This window comes from Martes martes (genome assembly GCF_963455335.1).
Source record: "Martes martes genome assembly, chromosome: 4".
NCBI classification, from domain to species: Eukaryota; Metazoa; Chordata; class Mammalia; order Carnivora; family Mustelidae; genus Martes; species Martes martes.
Genome location: NC_137891.1, coordinates 73,611,588 through 73,634,014, shown reverse-complemented (window position 1 = coordinate 73,634,014; position 22,427 = coordinate 73,611,588). Strand labels below are relative to the sequence as shown.

General features: G+C 40.1%; 1 protein-coding gene across 3 annotated transcripts in view; it reads left to right on the top strand.

Annotated features, from left to right (window-relative positions):
* Positions 1–22,427, top strand: part of FAM110B (family with sequence similarity 110 member B) — a 150,058-nt gene that overhangs the window by 7,666 nt on the left and 119,965 nt on the right. Inside the window, exon 2 of one of the 3 annotated variants that reach the window (XM_080803060.1) lies at positions 15,739–15,810. The exons of the other annotated variants lie outside the window; for them this stretch is intronic. The gene's annotated coding sequence lies outside the window, so the exon portion shown is untranslated. The remainder of the gene's footprint in view (positions 1–15,738; positions 15,811–22,427) is intronic. 3 annotated transcript variants of the gene reach the window in all.

Sequence of the window (22,427 nt, the reverse complement as noted above, 5' to 3'; positions counted from 1 at the left end):
AAAAGGAAACAAGGTAGAGAAATATACCCACTGTAAAAAGCAACCAGTGCTTGTCAGACTGCCCTGGACGTTCCAGAACCCCGCCCTGAAACTGGGGCCATAGCCCGCCGTCTGATAGACCTGCGCAGTCAGCAGTCTGGACTGAGGGCTCTTGCCCCTGCATCTGAGCCAGATCGTGTTACTTACGAGGCCACATCTCACTATAATGACTCTGCTCAGGGCATTTGGATGCATTTGTATTTCGCAAAGGGACATCATACCCATTTTAGAAATAAGAATATTTATATATTCCTTTCCAGACTTTTAAGCTGTCACAGTGCTCCTCACTATTCGACTGTGGTCTTTGAGTAAAGTTAAGTGAATAAAATGTAAGGACTTCTTTTCTTTCCTTTTTTTTAAATTTTTTTTCTTTCTTTCTTTCTTTTCTTTTCTTTCTTTTTTTTTTTTTTTTGTAAGGACCCACTTTCATATCGTTGTGCAGACACACTCCGCAATCATAGGTGTATGCTTGTGTCTGTTCACCTACACGTGCAAACTATCCGTCGTCTTTCTTTCTCTGGCTACTGTAGGGCCATTGCTTCCATAGGTGGTCAGAAACAGACAGAAACTGAACTCAGAAGTGTTGAGAAATACCAGTGAATCCTGACAACACTTCTGTGCCTTGATTCCATGTTTAAAACAAGGTGAAATTGTACTTAATTGTACTATTGTATTCTTGATTATGAGTTGGGGAGTTAAAAAATTATTTTAATCTATCCCTGGCCTGTGCTCATTCAAATGATCATTAATTGGAATGTTGTGATTTTTAAGAATCTGATGTTGTTCTTCCCAAGACATTTTGTTCTTGTCTAGTGACCATGAGAGAAGAGGAGAAATCTTTGTGTTGGTTCTGAATGTGACTGGTCAGGGATGTTCTTTGTAGCTTTTGAGGACTTTGTTCTAACCTACAGCACAAATCGGGTGTATAACCATGTAAACCTTTATATAATGTTTTGACCAAAGTGGCACCCATCTTTGAGGGGTTAGACTGGCTATCTAGCAACTCAGTTATTTCAGTTAATGAAGATTTTTTTTCTAGTTCCTGTTAGTGAATTTGTATTTGTAGCTCTTATATGGGAAGAGGATTACAATCATATAAACTTATATTTTGTGGAAAGTTGAAATAAGGTTCTATCTGTATTGTTTGGAAATTGGTTTAAAGTGAATTTTCCACAGAAGTGATGGGAGTCCCATGCATATCATGCAGCTGTGTGTGTGTGTGTGTGTGTGTGTGTGTGTGTGTAGAGGTCCAGTTTTCAATATGAACTTCACAGCAACCGCATTTCCCAGTCAGAAGTGGCTCTGCCGTTTCCCCACTGTCACATACTCCAGCTCCTATGGCCTATTTTGCTTATCTGATTTCTCCTTCAGGTATTTTTTTTCCTCTCAGAATTCACCAGCACAGGACCAGACTGCTTTAGTTGTTAATCCCCAGTGCTATTTCCACATGCCTTTTCCGGAGTGATTTCAGTGTGAGGGATTCAGCTGTTGAAGAGCTCTGTCTGCCATTCGGACCTTTCCCCAAAAGGTGTTTAGATACTGTGAGTTAATGATAAAGAGACTGCATCGCCAGGACCTTTTAATTCAGGATACTAAGACATATTCAAACATTGTGTGTCTGAAATACTTAAATATTCCTCATTTTAATTTGGAGTTTTTTGTTTTGACCAGCTAGAATTTGTGAGTCTAGATACCTCATGTTGGTCAGGGTCCTCCAGAGAAACAGAACCAATAGACTTCTTTCCCTGTCTCTATCTCCATCTCCTTTTGAAGGAGGTTTGTTGTAGGGTAGTGGCTCATGAAGTTATGGAGGCTGGGAAGTCCCACATCTGTCATCTGCAGGCTGGAGACACAGGGGAGTCCATGGTGTAAGTTCCAGAGTAAAGGGAGGGAAAGGCGGGTATCTCAGTTGATGGGAGATAAGATCCTCCCTTCTACCTTTTTGTTGTATTCAGGCTTTTGACAAACTAGATGAGGCCCACCCACATTGTGGGGGAGGGCGATCTGCTATACTCAGTCTAACCACTCAAGTGAGTCTCATCCGGAAACATCCCTACAGGTACATACTCATTCAGCGAAGTATCTGGGCACCTTGTGTCCCAGTCCAGTTGACGCACAGACTTCTGTAGTCCTCATGCCATGTCACTGCCTAGAGTAGAATGGAGGTGACCTCAGGGGTGCTTCTGACCTCATTCATCCTCTGAAGTGTCCTGTTGCCCTTGTTGGAATTGTCGGGGTATCTTGTGAATGCGGTCACGTGCATCTCACTGATGCCTTCTTTGACATGGAGGATTCAGCATCAATGAAGCCAAGATTCATCCCTTTATTTTCAGAGAAAAATAAAGCTATGTCACTTTTTCTTTTTTTCTGTCACTTTTCAGTCCCCCTTACCCCCTCTTGGAATAGAAATATAAAAGGAATATGTCAGCAGGTACATTTTTCCCTCGCATTTTGATAAGTAGAGAAGGAAAACTCCTATAAGAAGCATCCTACCAGTAAGAGGATAAATTCCTCAAATCTTAAAATAGCAAACATACTGGCAAGCAAGACAACTTTTGTCTCTGCTTGTAGATTTTTAGTCAATTCATTGATGCTTTGTGGTCTAATGAAATGACACTGTAGGAATCACAAAAAGCGTTTGGAAAGGGGTGAATTCCTGCCTCTGTAGCTGAGCTCACACTGACATGGGGAATGAGCCCCATAAAGGGGAGAGGCTTTCAGATTGATGGCTCTTTCCAGCATCTTGATATTGAGGTCAGGACCCCTGTCCCCTTTGACGTCCCCTCTGTATTTCCCTCTCTCTCTGACTCTGAAATATCTCTTCTGCCTGCCCCTCATTTCCTTCCATCTTAGTTCAGTTCTGGGCCATCTTGTCCTTTCTGTCTGATAGCCCTGCACTGAACCTTCTTCCCTTTCCTACCTCCACTGTACTGTCTCCACAACTAGCTGAGGCATCCATCTGTCCCATTGCTCACCTGCTCCAAGCCCAGACCACGTGCTCAAAACCAAGTCCCATTAACGTGCCATTCCAGTTCTTCCCAGTGTGGCTTCCGTGCCCCTCTGGGCCCTTCCCTTGGGCGTCTCCCTGCGTTGCACGGGCTCTTCATTCTGTCCGGAGCGCCGTTCACCTGTGCTCTGCCTCATGCGATTGCGGTCACCCTAAAACACATCTGTCATGCCTCTTCTCTAATTATTTTCCTTGACCATATATAGTCTGAATAAAAAAAGAGCAGAAGAGGGGGCGCCTGAGTGGCTTAGTCATTTGAGCATCCAACTCTTGATTTCAGCTTGGGTCTTGATCCTGGGGTCCTGGGGTGGAGCCCTGTGCTCAGCATGGAGGCTGCTTCTCCCTCTCCCCCTGCTTCTCCTTGCACGTCCGTGCGTCCTCTCTCTCTCTCTCTCTCTCTCTCTTTCTCGCAAATAGATAAATTAAATCTTAAAAAAAAAAAAAAGAGTAGAAGAAACAATCATGTCTTTTATGATGTTGAAGTTACTTGAATGTGAGGGCATAAAAGTTTATCTCTGCCTTATGACTACTGTAGGACTTGATAGAGGGCCTAAGTCATACTTAAACCAGCAGCTTCTTGTGCATATCTGTCTCCATCTTAAGCCAGTCTGCTACGTCAGTAGTTTGCATCTCAAGATTGAGGTGAATGATCTCTCAGATGCTGAAGGGGTTCGCGGCTGGGATCAGGGCACCACTATTGATGATATCCTGAGAGATCATGGAGAAGACGAGAGGTGCCTGAATCAAGTCAATTGTCCTGATTTTTCAGAAAGTTACGAGATCCTAGACCTGTACCAGTATGGGGGCCTCTGGCCACACATGGCTATCAAGCATGGGCTACATGGCTAGCGTGAACTGAGATATCCTATAGGCATAAAGTACCAGATTTTGCAGATTAAGCTTGAAAACAGAATGTAAAATAACTCATTAATATTTGGGGGATATTTTGGATTGATGGATGGGGTTGAATAAAATATATTGTCAAAAATGATTTCATCTTTTTCTTTTTAATTTTTGTTTACCCACAAGAGGATTGGAAATAACATGTAGTTCACCTTTGCAGCTTGCATTGTATTTCCATGGAAGGATGCTGTTCGAGACTCTACGATTCAGTTATTTCACTCCCTATCCTTGGCAGCAGCAGCATTCTAAAACATAGTGTTAAGCAGATGGTTGTGTACTTGTAGAAAGGGAAGTAGTAATAACTAAAAGCAAGCATAGTTTCACTAAGAACAAATCATGCCAAGCTAACCTCACTTTTTGTTTTTTGGGTTTTTTTTTTATTTTAATCAGGTCACTAGCCCAAAAGATCAGAATGCTTCTCTAGATTTCTGTCTGTATTTCTGTAAAACACTCGAAACATCTCCTCTGATATGCTCAAAAACAATTTAGAGTACATAGGGTAGTGGTCCATTCTGTGGCTGTGTCTGTAGCTGGTTGAACTCAGTTCTTAGAAGATCTTGTATAGGGGGCCTGGGTGGCTCAGTGGGTTAAAGCCTCTGCCTTCAGCTCAGGTCATGATCCCAGCGTCCTGGGATCAAGGGTCCTGGGATCGAGCCCTGCATTGGGCTCTCTGCTTGGCAGGGAGCCTGCTTCCTCCTCTCTCTCTGCCTGCCTCTCTGCCTACTTGTGATCTCTGTCTGTCAAATAAATAAATAAAATCTTAAAAAAAAAAAAAAAGAAGAAGATCTTGTATCAGTTGTTGTGTCAGGAACAGACTATGGATGCTCTCAGGCTTTCCGTAGAGCTTATTCCATTTTAGTCACATAAGGGAACATAAACTAAGGTCGTTTGTGAAGAAGTCAAGTTTGACCAGGCTTCGGGGGTCTGGAAGAAGGTATACCACATCAGCCATGTTCTGCCAAACGATCTGGAGTTCATTCATGGCACACATGTATTTAGTTCATATGCTCAGGCACTACATCAGGTGCTAAGAATCAAGATTAATAATACATTGTCCCTAACTTCAAAATTTCATCTTGTGGGAAATAAAACCCCCAGTAAAACCACAGACTGTGTGGTAACACATCGGTGTGTTGGCTGCCCAGCAATGCTGAGAATATCACTTCTGCTCTGCTGCCACAAAGAATGGCTTAGTATTAATTGGTCTGAAACTAAAATCATTTTCTTTAATGGTTCGTATCTAACAACTTAATACATAGCAAATTAATTTATGGAGGGTTTTTCCTAATTGGTTTTATTTATGTTATTCCAGCTTTATTGACATGTAATTGACAAATAAAACTAATTTATGTTTAAGACATAAAGTGATAGACATACAGTGTGATATCTTGGTGTATGTATCCATTGTGAACTAGTGACCACAGTTAAACTAATTAACACGTCCACTACTTTACGAAGTTACCGTGTGTGTGTGTGTGTGTGTGTGTGTGTGTGTGTATGGTGAGAACATTGAAGATCTATGCCCTTAGCAAATTTCAAGAGGGTATTATTAACTATACTCATCATGTTGTAAATGAGGTCTCTAGACCTTATTCATCTTATAACTGAAAGTTTGTTCTCTCTTCTTTTTTTAAAGTTTGTTTTCTCTCTCTTTCTATTTTTTTTAAGATTTATTTATTTATTTGACAGAGATCACAAGTAGGCAGAGAAGCAGGCAGAGGGAGAAGGGGAAGCAGGCTCCCTGCTGAGCAGAGAGCCTGATGCGGAGCTCGATCCCAGGACCCTGGGATCATGACCTGAGCCGAAGGCAGAGGCTTTAACCCACTGAGCCACCCAGGTGCCCCCTCTTTCTATTTTTTTTTTTTAAGTTTGTTATCTTTGACCAACAGCTCCCCATTTCTCCCACCCCCTCCTCCCTGGCAACCACCATTCTACTCTCTGCTTCTGTGAGTTTGAATTATTTAGATTCTGCATGCAAGTATGTGAGATCATTTTTCTGTTGCTATGGTAGAAAGCTTGGTAATATCTACTTTGAAACATTTCCAGAACAAAAACACTTTGACAGTATACTTTGGGGGGTATATTGGACCCATGTACTAGAGTGGGTCCTTCAAACTCATTTCTCAGAACATTCTGGCTTTGCCCACTAGGTACGTATACAGCTGCATTCATACAGAAGTGGATAATTCTGCATTCTGGAAAGGCTTTTGGAACTTCTGTTGAGAATTATGAATCTACTGAGCTCTTATCAATCTAAGAGGCTTATGTATTGTGGATGATTCTTTCAAGATTTTATGTAGCCCATCCACTGCTTTGATTTTTTCAGCTTTGGTCTTCCAAGTAGGTGACTCTTGGTAACACTTACGTGGCAAGGAGTTGTCTTGGACCCTTCTAGAATCATCTTCCTGACTGAGTAGCCCTCTCACCCATCACACTCTCTGCTTTGGTTGAAGAAGATTCCAGAGGCAGCCACATGACACCTCCTCCTGTATTTTGGTGGAGAGGTCAGTAAGTACCTCTTGCATTGTTACCATCCAGTGTCTCTACACTTTACACACTTAAAAATTTGTCAGAAACATGCAAGGCAAATAATTTGATTATAAATAATAAACTTGAAGCAAAATCGAAGCTCAGATTTAGCAACTTAGTAGAAAATTATGATCAATTTCTTCTCTATCTTGACCTGTTTCTGTGTTTAATTTTCTCTAGGTCTGTTTTTCTCTGATTTTATTTTATTTTTTTTTCTTCAAAGCATCTCACATCTTTTTGTGAAAGAAGCAGGATTTATAGTAAAACTAGAGGCTTTCTTAATGTAATTTTTGGTCTGTAAGTGGGTTGTATAAAACTCTTTATATTAAGAAGGTATGAGTTGTATATTTGACCTTGTTGAAACTTTCATACTAAATATTTAAATCAGTGGCAGCCAGCTTTTTAATTATTTATTTTTTGTAGATGAAAAGAATATTTAGTGGTCACTTTTTTTCACATCCCAAATCACAAGTTCTATGGAGACCTGTGGCAGAAAAATCTTCCAACTTAATGATTTCTTGTCTAGAAAATCTCAGAGGGGGATCTGGTGATGTTTCTGGGCCCCAAACAGTGCATTCTCTGGGAGGAGTTGGTGGACCATGGGAGGCAGGCATACCTTTGGGTTCCTGTGCCTCGGTGCGGGGGAGGGGGGGGACCTGCCAGAGGTCACTCAAGGATACCCCATTTCTTTCTCAGAACAACACTGCAGTGTTGGTATTGCTGTGGTCCTACCTTACTAACAGGGACATTTGTGCCTGGAGGTGAGATGGAATCTTCCGGTCACTGGGGAGTGGAAGAGCTGGTATAGCGCACGGACTCAGTGAGCCACAGCTGCATGCAGTGTTAGCTGTGGGCAGGAGGCGTTCCCACTGCCCTCCCCAGCCTGGCCATCCCTGGTGGTGCGTCTCATTTCCCTGAAATGGCAAGATGGAGTGAACATTCCCACATTTGCCTTCTCTGGCTGGTGCCTTCCTCCCCGGAGCTGCTCCCAGAAGTCCTGCGTTTCACTGTCCCCTGGCACGTCCCTTCTGCCAACACTACTTCCCCCCTGCAGGCCTGAGGGGGATCATTGCTGGGTTTTCCGATCTGATGGGTTTTTCTAGAGCATCTCCCCATCCTAAAGGACTGTTTTGGAATTAGATAGTGTACTTTCTCTGGAACTGAGACTGGCCGACCTTTACTCAACAAAGATTTCTCTTAGTACTGCAAATGAAGGCAAATACTTGATGTTCCAGAATCTTCACCTATATGTATCAAAGATGGACTGTAACAGCAAGAAATGCCAAGGCCAGTGTAAGAGTGTGAGGGGAGAGGGTTTGGGTTGTGCCCAGTGGCCGTCCTCAGTCACACACTAGAGGCTTATGTGGAGATGCACTATTATCCTGTCCAAGACAGCTGCCGCAGCCTGGCATATGCCCACACTCAGTAAATAGTACTTGACGATACAGGAAAGGTCTTTGCGGGTAGGAAGGATTAGAGGATTGTATGCTGTGCAGATTATCCAGCCAAGACCCATGAGGGAAAGTGATATGAAGGTAACTTAATGAAGGTCAGAGGTGGCCCAGACCAGATTGAGCCACCATGTAAAATGGATCCTCTGTTGTTTGGACTGGCAAGGGTGGGGATCCGGAGGGGGCTGGACAGTCAGCTTCCTGTCCCCTATGCTGAGACTCAGATTGTTTTTATCCTGACACATACCAGCTTCACCATGACCCACATGGTTGTCGCCATTTCTAGCATGATCTTTCTGACTTCTGATTTTGGGTTCATTTCATCTTGCCTTAGAAGCTGAGTTGGCTCCACGGTAGATTTAACGGAATCTATTCAGGGCGCTCTCTCAAGGGCACAGTGTTGGAAAATAAGGTCACATCTCTCTTTTAACACCGAAATAAACTGATAAATGCTTGCAAGCAGAGGAGGAGAAGAACAAGGTGGCTGGCCTTCAGTTTGGGGGCATTCGTTACTGTGCTGGAAATGAGACTGGGGCACGTGGCTCCCAGGAAAGGGGATTTTCTGGGCATCCACATCCTGGCCTCCACATGTGCAGAGTTGTGCTTTTGCCTTCCTCTCTCTGGCTTGGCAAACGCCCAAGCAAAACGGGAACTCTTGGGGCTGACTTGGCAAAACAGATGTCAGTTCTTCCTCGAAAGGCCTTTAAGAATGCCTACTGCAGTGGTCCACACTGTCAGTTGATAAGAACCTCTGGGATTCTGCAGTTCCCCAGGGACCCTTCCCCGAGTAGGAATTTGGGGGCACCGTAGAGGTCAGCTTGTGACCGTGCTGCACAGCTGGCTTTGGGAGTCCTGGATCTGGGTCAGTGGTTCGCAGTTGCCAGCACACCAGAGTCACCTGGAGGGTTAAACGCAAATTGCCGGTCTGTTCCCAGAGTTTCTGATTAATTAGTCCAGGGAGGACCTGGGAAATTGAATTTCGAACAGGTTCCTTGTTGATGTGGAACTGCTATCTTGGTGAAGTCCTCATTTTAGGGGTGCACGGTGCTACATTGAGAGCTCCCAGGCACAGTAAAGTTGGCAAGAGCCTGTGCAGGAGGGAAGGAGACAGAGGTTATTTGAAGGTGAATGTCCTGTAAGAAAATGCTTGGCAGGCCCGAAAGGGTTACAGACGTTCTCCCAGACAAGATCTGCCTTCTGTCATAAGCTTTAACTTCTCATCAAGAATATGAAACAAACAAAGAATCTGAAACAAAATCCATAATTCTTAATAGAACACTTCTGCTTAATAAGCCACATATACGTCTGCTTTTCCCTAGCCATTTTGCATTCGTTTTTATAGTCTGTGTGGATATTCATGTTTAAAGTATCAATGAGTTATGATTTGCTTTTGGGGGTACCATTTACTAAATATTTTTAGACATTAGGAAGCAAGACTATGATGAAGTTAATTTATTTTAAAATTAAAAAAATTTAATGGAAATCTGTTTTTGGAGCATGTTCAGCCTTCATAAAATATTTTTAAATGCCATTCTAAGATGTTTTTGTTAACATCAAAACTTTGGGCCATGAAAATATATTTATTTCCTCAGGTTTAAAAAATGTTTTGGTGAAATGATATCATTTTTTCTTAGGAGTTTTTGGTCTTTTAGCTGATGAGTTTGATGTTCTTTGAGACAGCTAGGTTCTTTTTTGTTTGTTTGTTTTAGAGTACATAAAATGTACACTCTTGGAACAATTTTATTTGACAAAAATTAATGTAGATATTATTAAATGGATTAAATATGGAGGAATAAATATAGCAAAGGTGATTTCTAAATTTAGTCTTAAGTCCTTAAGTAAAAATGCCTTCAGTGAACTGAAACAAGGTTTTAAAAAGTTATAAGGGTTTTAAAGAAACATCTAATGAAATGTGTGTTCTATAATTAAAATAAGTCCTATTTGGAAACAAACTTAACTCAAAGAATATTGAGCTATTTCTTACTATATCGTTCAACTCATTCTATTTTTATGGTTTAATTATATAGTTGACCCATTTAATCTGAATACCTCACCAAACGGAAACTAGGGTATCTTTTAAACAATTTTAGAATCTGAGAAATCTGATGTCTCTTTGGTGAGGGTGGCCAGAGGGAACTAGAGCATGTATTCTCTGTGGCTCTTTGATTTTTTTTTTTTTATCTATGAAATAGATACCTTTAGATAAATGATTATACTGAGCAAAAAGGAAGCTAGGAGTTCAAGTAATATCTGTATTATCTCTTGTTACATAAGAAGTGACCCCAAAACTTAGTGGCTCAAAAAATGTTAAGTATCTCATCCTGACGCTTCTGTGGGGATTCGGGGTGTCTTCTGGAGGCCACAGTCAAGGTGTGGCTGGCGCTGCAGTCACCTGGAGGCTGGGTGGGGCCTGGACCCGATGCATCCATGCATCGGAGGGGGCTCAGTGAGGAGGCTGGTAAGTTGAGGATGGCTGTTGGTTAGGGCGTGGAGCTCAGTTCCTTCCCACCTGGGGCCTTTCTGACTGTTGTTTGAACTGTTTACGTTATAGGTCCAATTTTTGGCCAGGGAAGCACAAGAGAATGGTTTTTCACAACGCCCAAGACTGGCCCCCGACCCAACTCTACATATTCACCACATTTTTCCTGAGGTACAGCTTTGCACCAGAGTTCTCCAGGCAGACACCTGCGATGTTCTTTGCCTCAGGGAGCCCAGAAGAGATGGTGGAGTGATCGGAATGTGCTAACCTAAGAGGGAGGGGAGGGAACAATAGCCCAGGGGAGTTTTCCTGAGGCGGGTCAGATCTTAGCTTCATCACATCTGTCTACCCAAGACAAGGTAGGTGTTAGTCAGGTTTGCTTTAGACTTGAACTTTGTGCAGTGTGGGGTGGGAAATCGGAGGAGAGGGAATTCAGTCTCTTTTGTATGGGTTTGAGGGGCATGAGCACAAAGCAATGGTTTGTCTCTAAATGAAATTACAGTGGACATTACAGCAGTATTTTCTGCTAAGATTAGCACAGTTTCTCAAAAATAAATTGTGAAGGAAGATATCATCAAGTTAAGTATCTTGGATTGTATTGATTTTCGTATTTGATTTTTAATAATTGATTTTATTGATATTTGGTATTTGGTTTGATTTAATATTTCATTTGAGTTAGTAGCGGAAAGGTGCTAATGAGGTATTTAATACTTGTACTGGGGCCAAAAACTGAGAAATATGTGACTTTAAGAGCCTATACCAGTATTAATGTCCTGTGGTTTCTTAAGATTTAAAGGAAACCAATGGAATTCCTAAAAATTATTCAAAAATGTACCTTGGTGTTCAAAATTCCTCTGTATTTTATAATGTACTGTTCTAAGCACTTCATATGTTTTGGAACATCTTATTCTCAAACCCCAAAAAGCTTAGGCTTCTGTTTCCATTTCACAGGGCTATAGAGTGTGAAGTTTATTTAAAAAAGAACGTAATAGGGGCACCCGGGTGGCTCATTCGCTGAGAGTCTGCCTTTGGTTCAGGGCATGATCTTGGGGTCCTGAAATCGAGCCCCACATCGCCCTCCCTGCTAAGCGAGGAGTCTGCTTCTTTCTCTACCTCCGCCTCCGCCCCGCCCTGCTCTCTCTCTCTCTCAAATAAATAAAGTCTCCAAAAAAACAAAAGAAAAACCAGAAAGAAAGAAAAGAACATATACACTAGTTAATTATTATGTTTTTAAATGTTCAAATAAATGTACTAAAATGTCTTTATCCTTATCAGTTTGTCTACTTGTTCTCCCAGTTATTGAGCACAGGATGCTTAAAGTGTTCAACTATGATTGTGGATTTGTGTCTTTCTCTCTTTAGTTTTGTAAATTTTTGCTTCATTTAGTTTGAGGTTCTATAATTATGTGCATACACTCTTAACACTCTTAATGTCTTTGTGCTGAATTGACTCTTTGATAATTATATAATACTCCTTCTTATCTCTAGGGATACTCTTTGTCTTGAAGTCTATTTTATCTGATAGTAATGTAGCCATACCTGTTGTTTATCATTGGTGTATACATACACACACATACACACTATTGTATGTATGTGTGTGCGTAGTGTGTGTGTGTTTGTGTGTATGTGTATGTAAATATGTTTATAAATCCTGTTATTTTTAAACTATCTGGCCTTTATACTTAAAGTGTGTCTTTTATAAGTGGCATATAGTTAGTTGTTACTTTTTAATCAATCTTGAATATTATCTCTCTCTCTTCTTTTTTTATTGTGTTATGTTAGTACCATATAGTACATCATTAGTTTTTGATGTAGTTTTCCATGATTCATTGTTTGCATATAACAACCAGTGCTCCATGCAATCCCTCTTAATTGAGGGTTTTGTCTGTTTACATTTAATGTCATTATTGATAGGGCCAATTTTAAGTCTGCCCTCTCATTATTTGCATTCTGTTCATTTGATGTGTTTGTCCTTTCTTTTGTCTCATTTTGGATTATTCAAGTATTCTTTAGTAAGCGAAGGTTTGGTTTTATTTTTACTGGCTGTTTTAGGGATTCATCTATGCCGAATTCATATTACAACTTCCAATTTAATCTAAGAATCTTACAACTGTACATTTCCACTTACCCTCCTCTCATCTGTTGTGCTGTTGCTATATATTTTACTTCTACATAAGTTATAAACTGCATAATACGGGAGTATGTTTGCTTTACAGCCAATTATCGTTGTTTCCTTTTTAATTTAAAAAAAACTTTAGGGGCGCCTGGGTGGCTCAGTGGGTTAAAGCCTCTGCCTTCGGCTCAGGTCATGGTCTCAGGCTCCTGGGATCGAGCCCCGCATCGGGCTCTCTGCTCAGCGGGGAGCCTGCTTCCTCCTCTCTCTCTGCCTGCTTCTCTGCCTACTTGTGATCTCTCTCTGTCAAATAAATAAATAAAATCTTAAAAAAAAAAAAAAAAAAAACTTTAAAATATTTATCCGCACCTTTTCCAGGTCTTTGCTCTTCATTCCTTCTTGTAAATCTGCGTTTGTTATTTCCCTTCAACCTGAAGAACTTCCTCTGTCATTTACTGTGATGTGGATCTGCTAGGGACAAATGCTCTAAGCTTTCGTTTAGCTGAAAACGTCTTTAAGTTGCCTTCATTTTTGAGGGGTAATTTTGCCAAGCATAGGATTCTAGATTGACAGTTTTCTCTTTTTTCCTTTTAGCACTTCAGGTAGGTTGTTCCATTCTGGCTTCTATTGCTCTTTATGAGGTGTTGGCCATTATTATTATTATCTTTGTTCTACTGTATGTAATGTCTTTTTTACCTTTTTGCTCTTTTTTAAAAATTTATAAAATTTTTTATATTGTTATGTTACTCACCATATGGTACATCATTAGTTTTTGATGTAGTATTCCATGATTCATTGTTTGTGTATAACCTCCAGTTTCCCTTGCAATACGTGCCTTCCTTCTTGCTTTTTAATTTTTGTGTCTTCTTATGGTGAGTTTTCAGAAATTAGACTATGATATGCCTAAGTGTGGATTTGTTTGCATTTTTCTGCTTGGGATTCATTGAGCATCTTGGGTTAGTGGTTTGATATTTTGCAAATTTGGTACATTTCATTCACATTTCTTGAAATATTTTAAATCCCATTGTTCTCTCTCCTCTAATTATTCATATTCTGAAGTGCTTGATATTATTTCTCTTGTCACTGCTACTTAGTTCATTTTTCTCCTGTTCATTTTCTGTGTTTAATTTGGAAAATGTAAGCTCACTGACTTATCTTTTGCAATGCCCATCCAGTAAATTTTTTTTCAGATTTTCACTTTTTTAATAAAGTTGTGCATTTTAATTTCAGTATTTTTAACATACCATGTTATATTAGTTTCGGGTGTAGAGTATGGTGATTCAGCAATTCTAGACCTTCTTCAGTGCTCATCATGATAAGTGCTCTTTAATCTTTCTCACCAATTTCACCTGTCCATCCTCCCCTCTGGTAACGATCAGTTTGTTCTCAAGAGTCTGTTTTTTCAGTTTGTCTCTCTCTCTTTTTTTCCTTTGCTGGTTTGTTTTGTTTCTTAAATTCCACATACCAGTCAAATCACATGGTATTTGTCTTTCTCTGACTGGCTTATTTCACTTAGCATTATACTCTCTAGCCCCATTTATGTTGTTGCAAATGACAAGATTTCATTCAATTTTTATAGCTGAATAATATTCTTGGGTGTGTACTACACCTTCTTTATCCATTCATGTATGGATGGACACTTAAGCTGTTTCCATATCTTGGTTATTGTAGATAATACTGCTGTAAACATAGGGGTGCATATATCCCTTTGAATTAGTGTTTTTATGTTTTTTGGATAAATACCCAGTAGTATGATTACTGGGTGGAAGGTATTTCTATTTTTAATTTTTGAAAAACCTCTGTACTGTTTTCCAAAGTGACTGCACCAGTTTGTATTCCTACCAATAATACATAAGGGTTCCTTTTTCTCCACATCTTTGCCAACTCTTGTTGTTTCTTGTGTTTCTAGTTTTAGCCATTCTGACAGGTGTGAGGTGATACCTCATTGTACTTTTGATTTGCGTTTTTCTGATGTTGAGTTATATTGAACATCTTTTCCTGTGTCTGTTGGATGTCTTTTTTGGAGAAGTGTCTGTTCATGTCTTCTGCCCACTTTTAATAAAATTATTTGAGGTGGGTTGTATTGGGTTTTGTTTTTTTTTGTTTGTTTGTTTTTGGTTTTTTTTTGGTGTTGAGTCGTATAACTTCTTTATATATTTTGGATACTGGGTGCCTGGGCAGCTCAGTCAATTAAGTATCTGCCTTTGCCTTAGGTCATGATCCCAGGTCCTGGGATCGAGTCCTACATTGGACTCCCTGCTCAGTGGGGAGTCTACTTCTTCCTCTGCCTCCGTCTCTGTCTATCATGAATAAATAAATAAAATATTTAAAATAAATAAATAAATATTTTGGATACTAACGCTTTTCAAATATGTCATTTGCAAATTCATTCAGCAGGTTGCCTTTTTAGTTTTGTTGATTGTTTTCTTCACTGTGCAGAAGCTTTTCATTTAGATGCAGTCCCAAAGCCCATCTTTGCTTTTATTTACCTTACCTCAGGAGATACCCTATCCAATAAACTTTTTACTCAAATACTGTATTTTTAATCCTGGATTTTTATTTAGTTCTATTTTAGAATTTCTATTCTGTACTAATATATCTCAAATCTGCTCCCAGTATATGCTTATTTTTCTATATATTCCTTAAGATATTTATTGTAGTTGTTTTAAAGTTGTTAACTACTAGTTTCATGAATGGAGTCATCCATGTTTCTTTTCTTATTCACTAGGTTAATTCTTAATTATGGATCACATTTTTCTGTTTCTTTATATATTTTGTAATTTTAAAAATTGTATCCCAGATGGTGTAAATAAAACAGCAAAAACTGAAGTATAATTATTTTGTTTCAAATCTCAGAGTGTGCAAGCTCTTCATTCTTCATGGAGATTAGAGTGAGGAGCTGGAAATTCAGATCCCTTAGAATTCAGCTAAAACCTGGGTTGCACTTTGAATCAGATTGAGTTCACCTGATCTCCTTTTTTTTTTCTTTTCTTATCTCTCTCAGTATTTCAACTGGGAGAGGGTTGGACTACCATTTTAGATATTTTGATTCCCCTTCACATTCAGAGCTTAAGGTACCATGAGAATATGCGAGCTATGTGACTTCTCTTAGCTTTCTAACCTCTTCACTGTTGCTCTGTTGGTTTTTGGAGAGGCAGGTACGGAGGTAGATGGGAAGACTTACTAGTAATTTGCTGTTGCATTTGTTGTTCTTCCAGATTCCTGTTTGTCTGTCCTACCAGTTCACACTGTCCTGGAAGGCTGGTCTCTCCGTGTTCCTGCCAGGTCAGGTCTGTCTGTGGGATCTTCATCCTGCTCTACAGGCTAGCCAGGCCCAGCCTTCAGATATGCCGCCTACACTGGCTTTCGTGAAGGACTTGTTTCTTGTTGAAATTAGGTCTTATTACTCTTTGCTAGACTGACCCACAGAAAAGTATGTTTTTATTTTGTCCGGGTGAAATTCCTTGCGACCACAAGATCAAAGGCCTTTCTACATGCTCTGTATCCTAATTGGAGATGGAAGTCTCATATGCATTTTTTAAAGCAAATGCCACACAGTTTGAAGTCCCTCAGTGAATTTTCTGGATTATGGTCGGGTTTGATCAATGGAGAACACTGGCAGGTGATCAGTGCAAGTTGAATGTGTTGAGTGAGATGCTTCTCCTTTTTCCTATTTCCGAGATTAAAATCGGATACCTATACAATTTTAATGAGCCACCCCTAGTTAGAGATACCCAACAATAAAATATCTGAAAGAGCATAAGAATAAAATCAAACCTTGTTCTCTGGCACTTGCCCTGAGACAGACTTCTTTTCAGTTATGAAATTGGCCAATCAAATACAAGTCAGAAAACAGGAGAAGTTAAAGATACATAAAGTGGACCCATAGCTGTCTTAGTCTTTTTAGACTGCCATAACAAACTACCATTGACTAGGTAGCTTAAGCAATAAACGTTCATTTCTTACAGTTCTGGAGACTGGGAAGTCTAAGATCAAGGTTCAGGCAGATTCTTTGTATCATGAAGGCCCGTTTCCTGGTTCATGGACAACTGTCTAGTCTTGTGTCCTTATAGGGCAGAAGGGGTGAGGAAGCTCTCTTGTGTCTCTCTTACTAGGGCACTAATCCTACTTACGACGCCTCTGTCCTTATGACCTAACCACCTCCCAGAGGTACTGCTTCCTAATACCATCACAAGAGGTCCATTGCAATAACATTACTACCACTGACGGTTGAAACATGATGGATTATTTACTGTATTTCAGGATTCAACCCAGTGGTATTGAATGTGTTGTCATTTAATTCAGAACAATTCTGAGTAGAACTGAGATTTAAACTGGTAAGTGTTTGACTACAAAACAAACACCTCTAACTACTAAGCTATAAATACCCCCTGTTTAAACACTTTTTTTTTATGATCAGCCCATTATTTAATAGGTGTTCTATCGTCCTATCAATTCATTTTTGATCAACCAGTAACATTTTACCCAATACCTAGTTTTTGTGAACAATAATGTGAAATGGTTATAAAAGAATTCCAAGACTATGTTTTTTGAAGTATATAATTTATTTGGGGGAAATAAGGCTTACATATAATAGCCACACAGCCAAAAAGTGCTACAAAAGATCATGTAATAAATGCTGTATTTTGGAGCAAGTTGTATTTTTTATCATGCAGTTTGGTATTACCATCAAGATAGGTAAACTGTGGGATGCCTGGGTGGCTCAGTAGGTTAAGTGTCTGCCTCCTGCTGAAGTCATGATCCCAGGCTCCTCAACAGGGAGCCTGCTTTCCCTCCGCCTGCCGCTCGCCGCTCTTCCTGAGTGTGTGTGCTCGCTCGTTCTCTCTCTCTGACAAATAAATAAATAAAATCTTAAAAAATATGTATATAAGACTGATGAATCACAGACCTGTACCCCTGAAACAAATAATATATGTTAATTAATTGACTTTAAATTTAGAACAATTGAAAACAAAACCAAAAAGATGAATTATGTAATTTTGAAGTAGTTTACTACTATTTAAAAAAAGAGATAAGAAAATTGTCTTAAATGTAACAGAGCCATTAATTTGATGTTTACTAATGGTGTCACTTTTTCCTGGCCGGGAATATATTTATTAACATTCATTTCCCTGAAGCCCTAAAGAGTAGGTATAGCAGACATGAAAAATGAAAAGTTCAGTCCTCAGTGAAACTGTACCCTAACTGATTTTACAGTCACGCCAGGTGGGCTGGCTCCCATGCCCTACTCGCTCACTTGCTGGAAGCAGCGTTGGGAAGGGAGCCACGAGCAGTATCCTGTGGTCTGTGGATGCTCATCTTCCTGGATCCTGCTGGTACCGTCCAACTCTTGCTTTAATAAACACAGTGATTTCTGTCAGGACTGTCCATTGACAAGGGCTTCACTGCTGAGATGTGTCTGGCTCTACATTTCTGTTCTGATGGCTAAAGCTTTCCTGTGATACGTGAGGTCAGGAGTGCCCAGTAGAGAGGCGCCTGGGTGGCTCCGTCAGTTAGGTGTCTGCCTTCAGCTCTGGTCATGATCCTGGAGTCCTGGGATCAAGCCCCTGCTTAGACAGGAGTCCACTTCTCCCTCTGCACTTCACCCTGATTGTGCTTGCTCTCTCTCTCCCTATCTCAAATAAATAAAATCTTTAAAAAAGAAAAAGAAAAAAATAAGTGACCAGTAGACATGGGCTACAACATGGATGAACCTGGAGGTCTTATGCTAAGTGAAATGAGCCAGTCTCTAAAGTACAAACGCTGTATAATTCCACTTACACGAGGTAGTTGAAGAAGTCCAATTCATGGAGACAGAATTAGCAGTTGCTAAATATTGGGTGCAAGGTCACTGGGGGCGGGTGTGGGGTGGGGGGCAGAGTACAGAATTTATTTATTTATATTTAATGGGTACAGAATTCCAGTTTTTCGAGGTGAAAAGATTTCTGGAGATGGATGGTTGTGATGCTTGGACAAGAATAGGAATGTGTTGATGCCAGCGAACTATACACTGGAGAATGGTTAAGATGGTAAATTTTATTTTATTTTATTTTTTAATTTATTTGACAGAGAGAGAGAGAGATCATAAGTAGGCAGAGAAAGAGAGGGGGAAGCAGGCTCCCCGCTGAACAGAGAGCCCAATGCAGGGCTCGATCCGAGAACCCTGAGATCATGACCTGAGCCGAAGGCAGAGGCTTAACCCACTGAGCCACCCAGGCACCCCACGACGGTAAATTTTATATCAAGTGTATTATACCACTGATTAAGAAACCTAATAATATAAAACCTGATGTCTCAGTAAAAGCATGTATTTAAACGTTAAAAAAAGAAATGCCCAGTAGATTGCATTGCATTTTATTAAGATTATGCTTAGTTTTTATAGGACAGCAGAAAACGCCAGCGTTGATGTTGGCATTGTTCTCTCCTTGCTTATTAATGAGACGAATAGTTTTTTTAAGAGAAAGCTAAAAGTAGAAGATTCTTTGGCCTGATATCATTGCCACCTGCTCTGGGAAGTACTTGAAAGGGACTTCAGTGATAGTTCTCACCTAGACAAAGGGCCCCAGACCTCGGCGTTGTTGAACAGAGATCCGTCTCTTGAGGACCAAATAAAAAACAACAGTGTGGGAAAGCTGCTGTGCCTGCATGTTTGATGAGCATAACGAGTATGTGTGTGTTTTACAAACAGTGTAATTGATTCTTAGAGTCCCTGCGGTCCAGCGTTGAATATATCATGGAGACTCATTTTTTAAAGCAAAAAAAAAAAAAAAAGGTGAAGAGAGACAAACATCTCATCAACACCCTCTTTTTTGGAATTTGGACATTCCTGGTAGAATGAGAAATTGCCAGTTTATGATCATAGCGGAAAACAGAATTTTGTTGACATAATTTCTTGGCATGGTAGGGTTATTTAAGTACTATTAGATAATTTTTATTTTTTGAGGAACATAGTGATTGATTTAATTACTCATTGATTTAATTTACTCATCCAAAAAGCATAACTTAAAAAAGTGGAATTATCATATGATCCGGCAATTGCACTTCTGGGTATACACTCAAAAGAATTGAAAGCAGGGTTTTGAAGAGGTATTTGTATACCCATGTTCATAGCAGTATGATATACAGTAACTGAAACATACAAGCAACTGACGAGTCCATCGGTAGAGGAGTAAGTTAGCAGAATGTGGTCTGTCCATAGAATGCAATGGTGTTCAGCCTTCCAAACAAAGGAAATTCTGACACAGTCTACAACATGAATGAACCTTGAAGATAGACTAAGTGAAATGAGCCAGCGCAAAAGGACAGATACCACATGATTCCACTTACATGAAATACTTAGAGTAGTCAAAATCATGGAGACAGAAAGTCGTTGTCTGGGGGCGGGGGGAGTGGGAATGGGATTTGCTGTTCAATGGGTACAGAGTTTCTGTTCTATGAGATAAAGAGGGTTCTGGAAATGGATGGTGGTGATGGTTGCACAACATTAGGAATGCATTTAATCCCCCTGAACTGTACACTTAAAAATAGTTTAAGATGGTAAGTTTTGTGTTGGGTATTTTACCACAACAAGAAAATTTTAAATATAACAATTTAAAGATCAGTTTCCAGAAAAGATAAATGCTTTTTGCCTTAGGCTAGGAAGTTCCTTACTGCTGCATTTTTTTCTTGGAAGAAATATTTTCCATAATGTAGGTTAATAAGGGATTTTGCACATAAAAATTTGAGTAACTACAAAATACACATTTTCTGCAAATACTTTCTGCTGGACAAAGAAGTACAGTGACTTCGGAAGTTATATTTTGGATTTAGGAAATCTCTGGTGTTGTACAAGTTCAAAAGAAAATTTAAGTTTTATTTATTGAAGTAATCCCTTATACCCAGTGTGGGGCTTGAATTTATGACCCCAAGATCAAGAATCACATGCTCTTCCTGCCTGCACCAGCTGGGCACTCCACAAGTTTGAAAAAAAAAATTTTAAGATTATTTATTTGAGAAAGAGAGGGAGAAAGAGAGCATGAGCAAGGTGAGGGGCAGAAGGAGAAGGGGATAGAGAATCCATACGCAGACTCCCTGCTGAGCCTGGAACCCCACATAGGGGGCTTGGTCCCAGGACCCCAAGATCCTGACCTGAGCCAAAATCAAGAGTCCGAGGCTCAACTGGCTGAGCCACCCAGGTGCCCCACAAGTTTGAAAGTTTCCAAAGAAGGAAGCTCCTCTGTTTCTTTTCTTTCCAGGGTAGCATATCAGTCCTGTGGAATATATCAGAATTACTCCTGCTTTATATTCACGTTGGTGCATCTAAATACTGTCCCACCCACCTGTTGCGGGCATGTCAGCTGGGAGCTACTTACCATAAACTGTTTGCTTTGGAGTTTTATTAATCTTTTCTAAATGAGATATTATTTCAGGTACTGACTCACAATCATTAAAACCCTGGAAAAATGACAATATTAGTAATTGGATTATAAACCAGTCAATACGTGCTGGGTTTATAAACATATTTGTATAATAAGCTCTGTGTTGAGTGTTAAAAGTGAATATTTGAAATGACACTCTTTCTACAAAATGTGTTGTTTGGAACAGGTGCATTTATCCTTAAGATAAATTTGTGACATGGACACTGTAGTAAGCCGTTTACAGGTTTTTCCATTGGGACATTTTTCAGAAATTTATTATCTTGGATAGAACATTTCTTTGACCAAATATGGTTTGCTAAGTGTTATTGTTCATGGAGAATAAATGAACAAAAGTGATGGGCTACATTTGAGTGAATTTAATGAAACTTTTGAGTGTGCTTTTTTTTTTTTTTTTGTAAAGCCTAGAGAAATATAGGGATCTGTTTAAATTCAGTCTAAATACATTAATTATTGGAATACATAAAAAGCCTCTTTTGAGGGAGTCTTCACGGTATGTGAGGAGGTTCAGGTGAGCTGATTATGGTCTTTTTGATTTGAACCTCAAGAGAGTCTCTAGTTGTATAATCCTGTCTTTTCGAAAAGAAAGAGTAATTTTCTAGGTTTAGAAATCAACGGTTCATAATCAAGTGACTCCTGTGTACCTGGCATTTTTGCACATTTTGTTGAAATACCTTATCCCAGAGCAGGTAGTATTTCCATTCCTTCATGGAAAAGCAGGCAGGACAAAGTTCAGGGGGCGTTTGCCACATCCTCATTCCTTCACTACCTCCCTTATAACACATTGGCACGTAATCCTCGCCGATCCTTTGAGGTAAGGACACAATTATCTGCATTTTATGGACCAGGGAATCTGGGCTTTAAGAGGTTAAGTTAGTTACTCAAGGTCCCATAGTGAAGGTGGGAAAGCAAGATTTGAACCCAAATGACTTCACAATAGCCAAGAGTGTCCATGAGGTAATTATTTTAGTTCTGTTGCTCTATCCCAGGGAAGGCTGCCTGGAATCATTAGAGGGTTGCCCACCTCTGTCTTCTGTAGCCCCAGGATGACACCATTTGCCTGGGCTCACTCTGTACCCACTACAAAATCCCAGTTGATATGCTGCTGATGGGTATAAGGACATAAAGAAGTAGGGTATCTTGGAACCCCTGGCTCATCAAAAGTATCTATGAAGTATCATGACCTGGGCTAAGTCCCAGGGATTAAGAGGACCAGGCAGGGGTTTAAGGTTCAGCAGGGAGATAGAGCCGTAACTAATCTTTGGATCTGGGGTGAATGTTTTCATGGAGACCAAAGGCGCCATGGGCACAGAGAGGAGGAAGTGGTAAAGTGTGGAGGGCTCCTTCTCAGAGGAGAGATTGTATGAATTGTGTGGAGGCCAGGTGGGCTGAAGCCTGCAGACACACATCAGGAGGGGTGGGCTATTTCAGACAGTGAATGGCAGGCACAGCACGGAGGCAAGAAGGAGTGCAGCCCCATGAGCGTGTTCTGC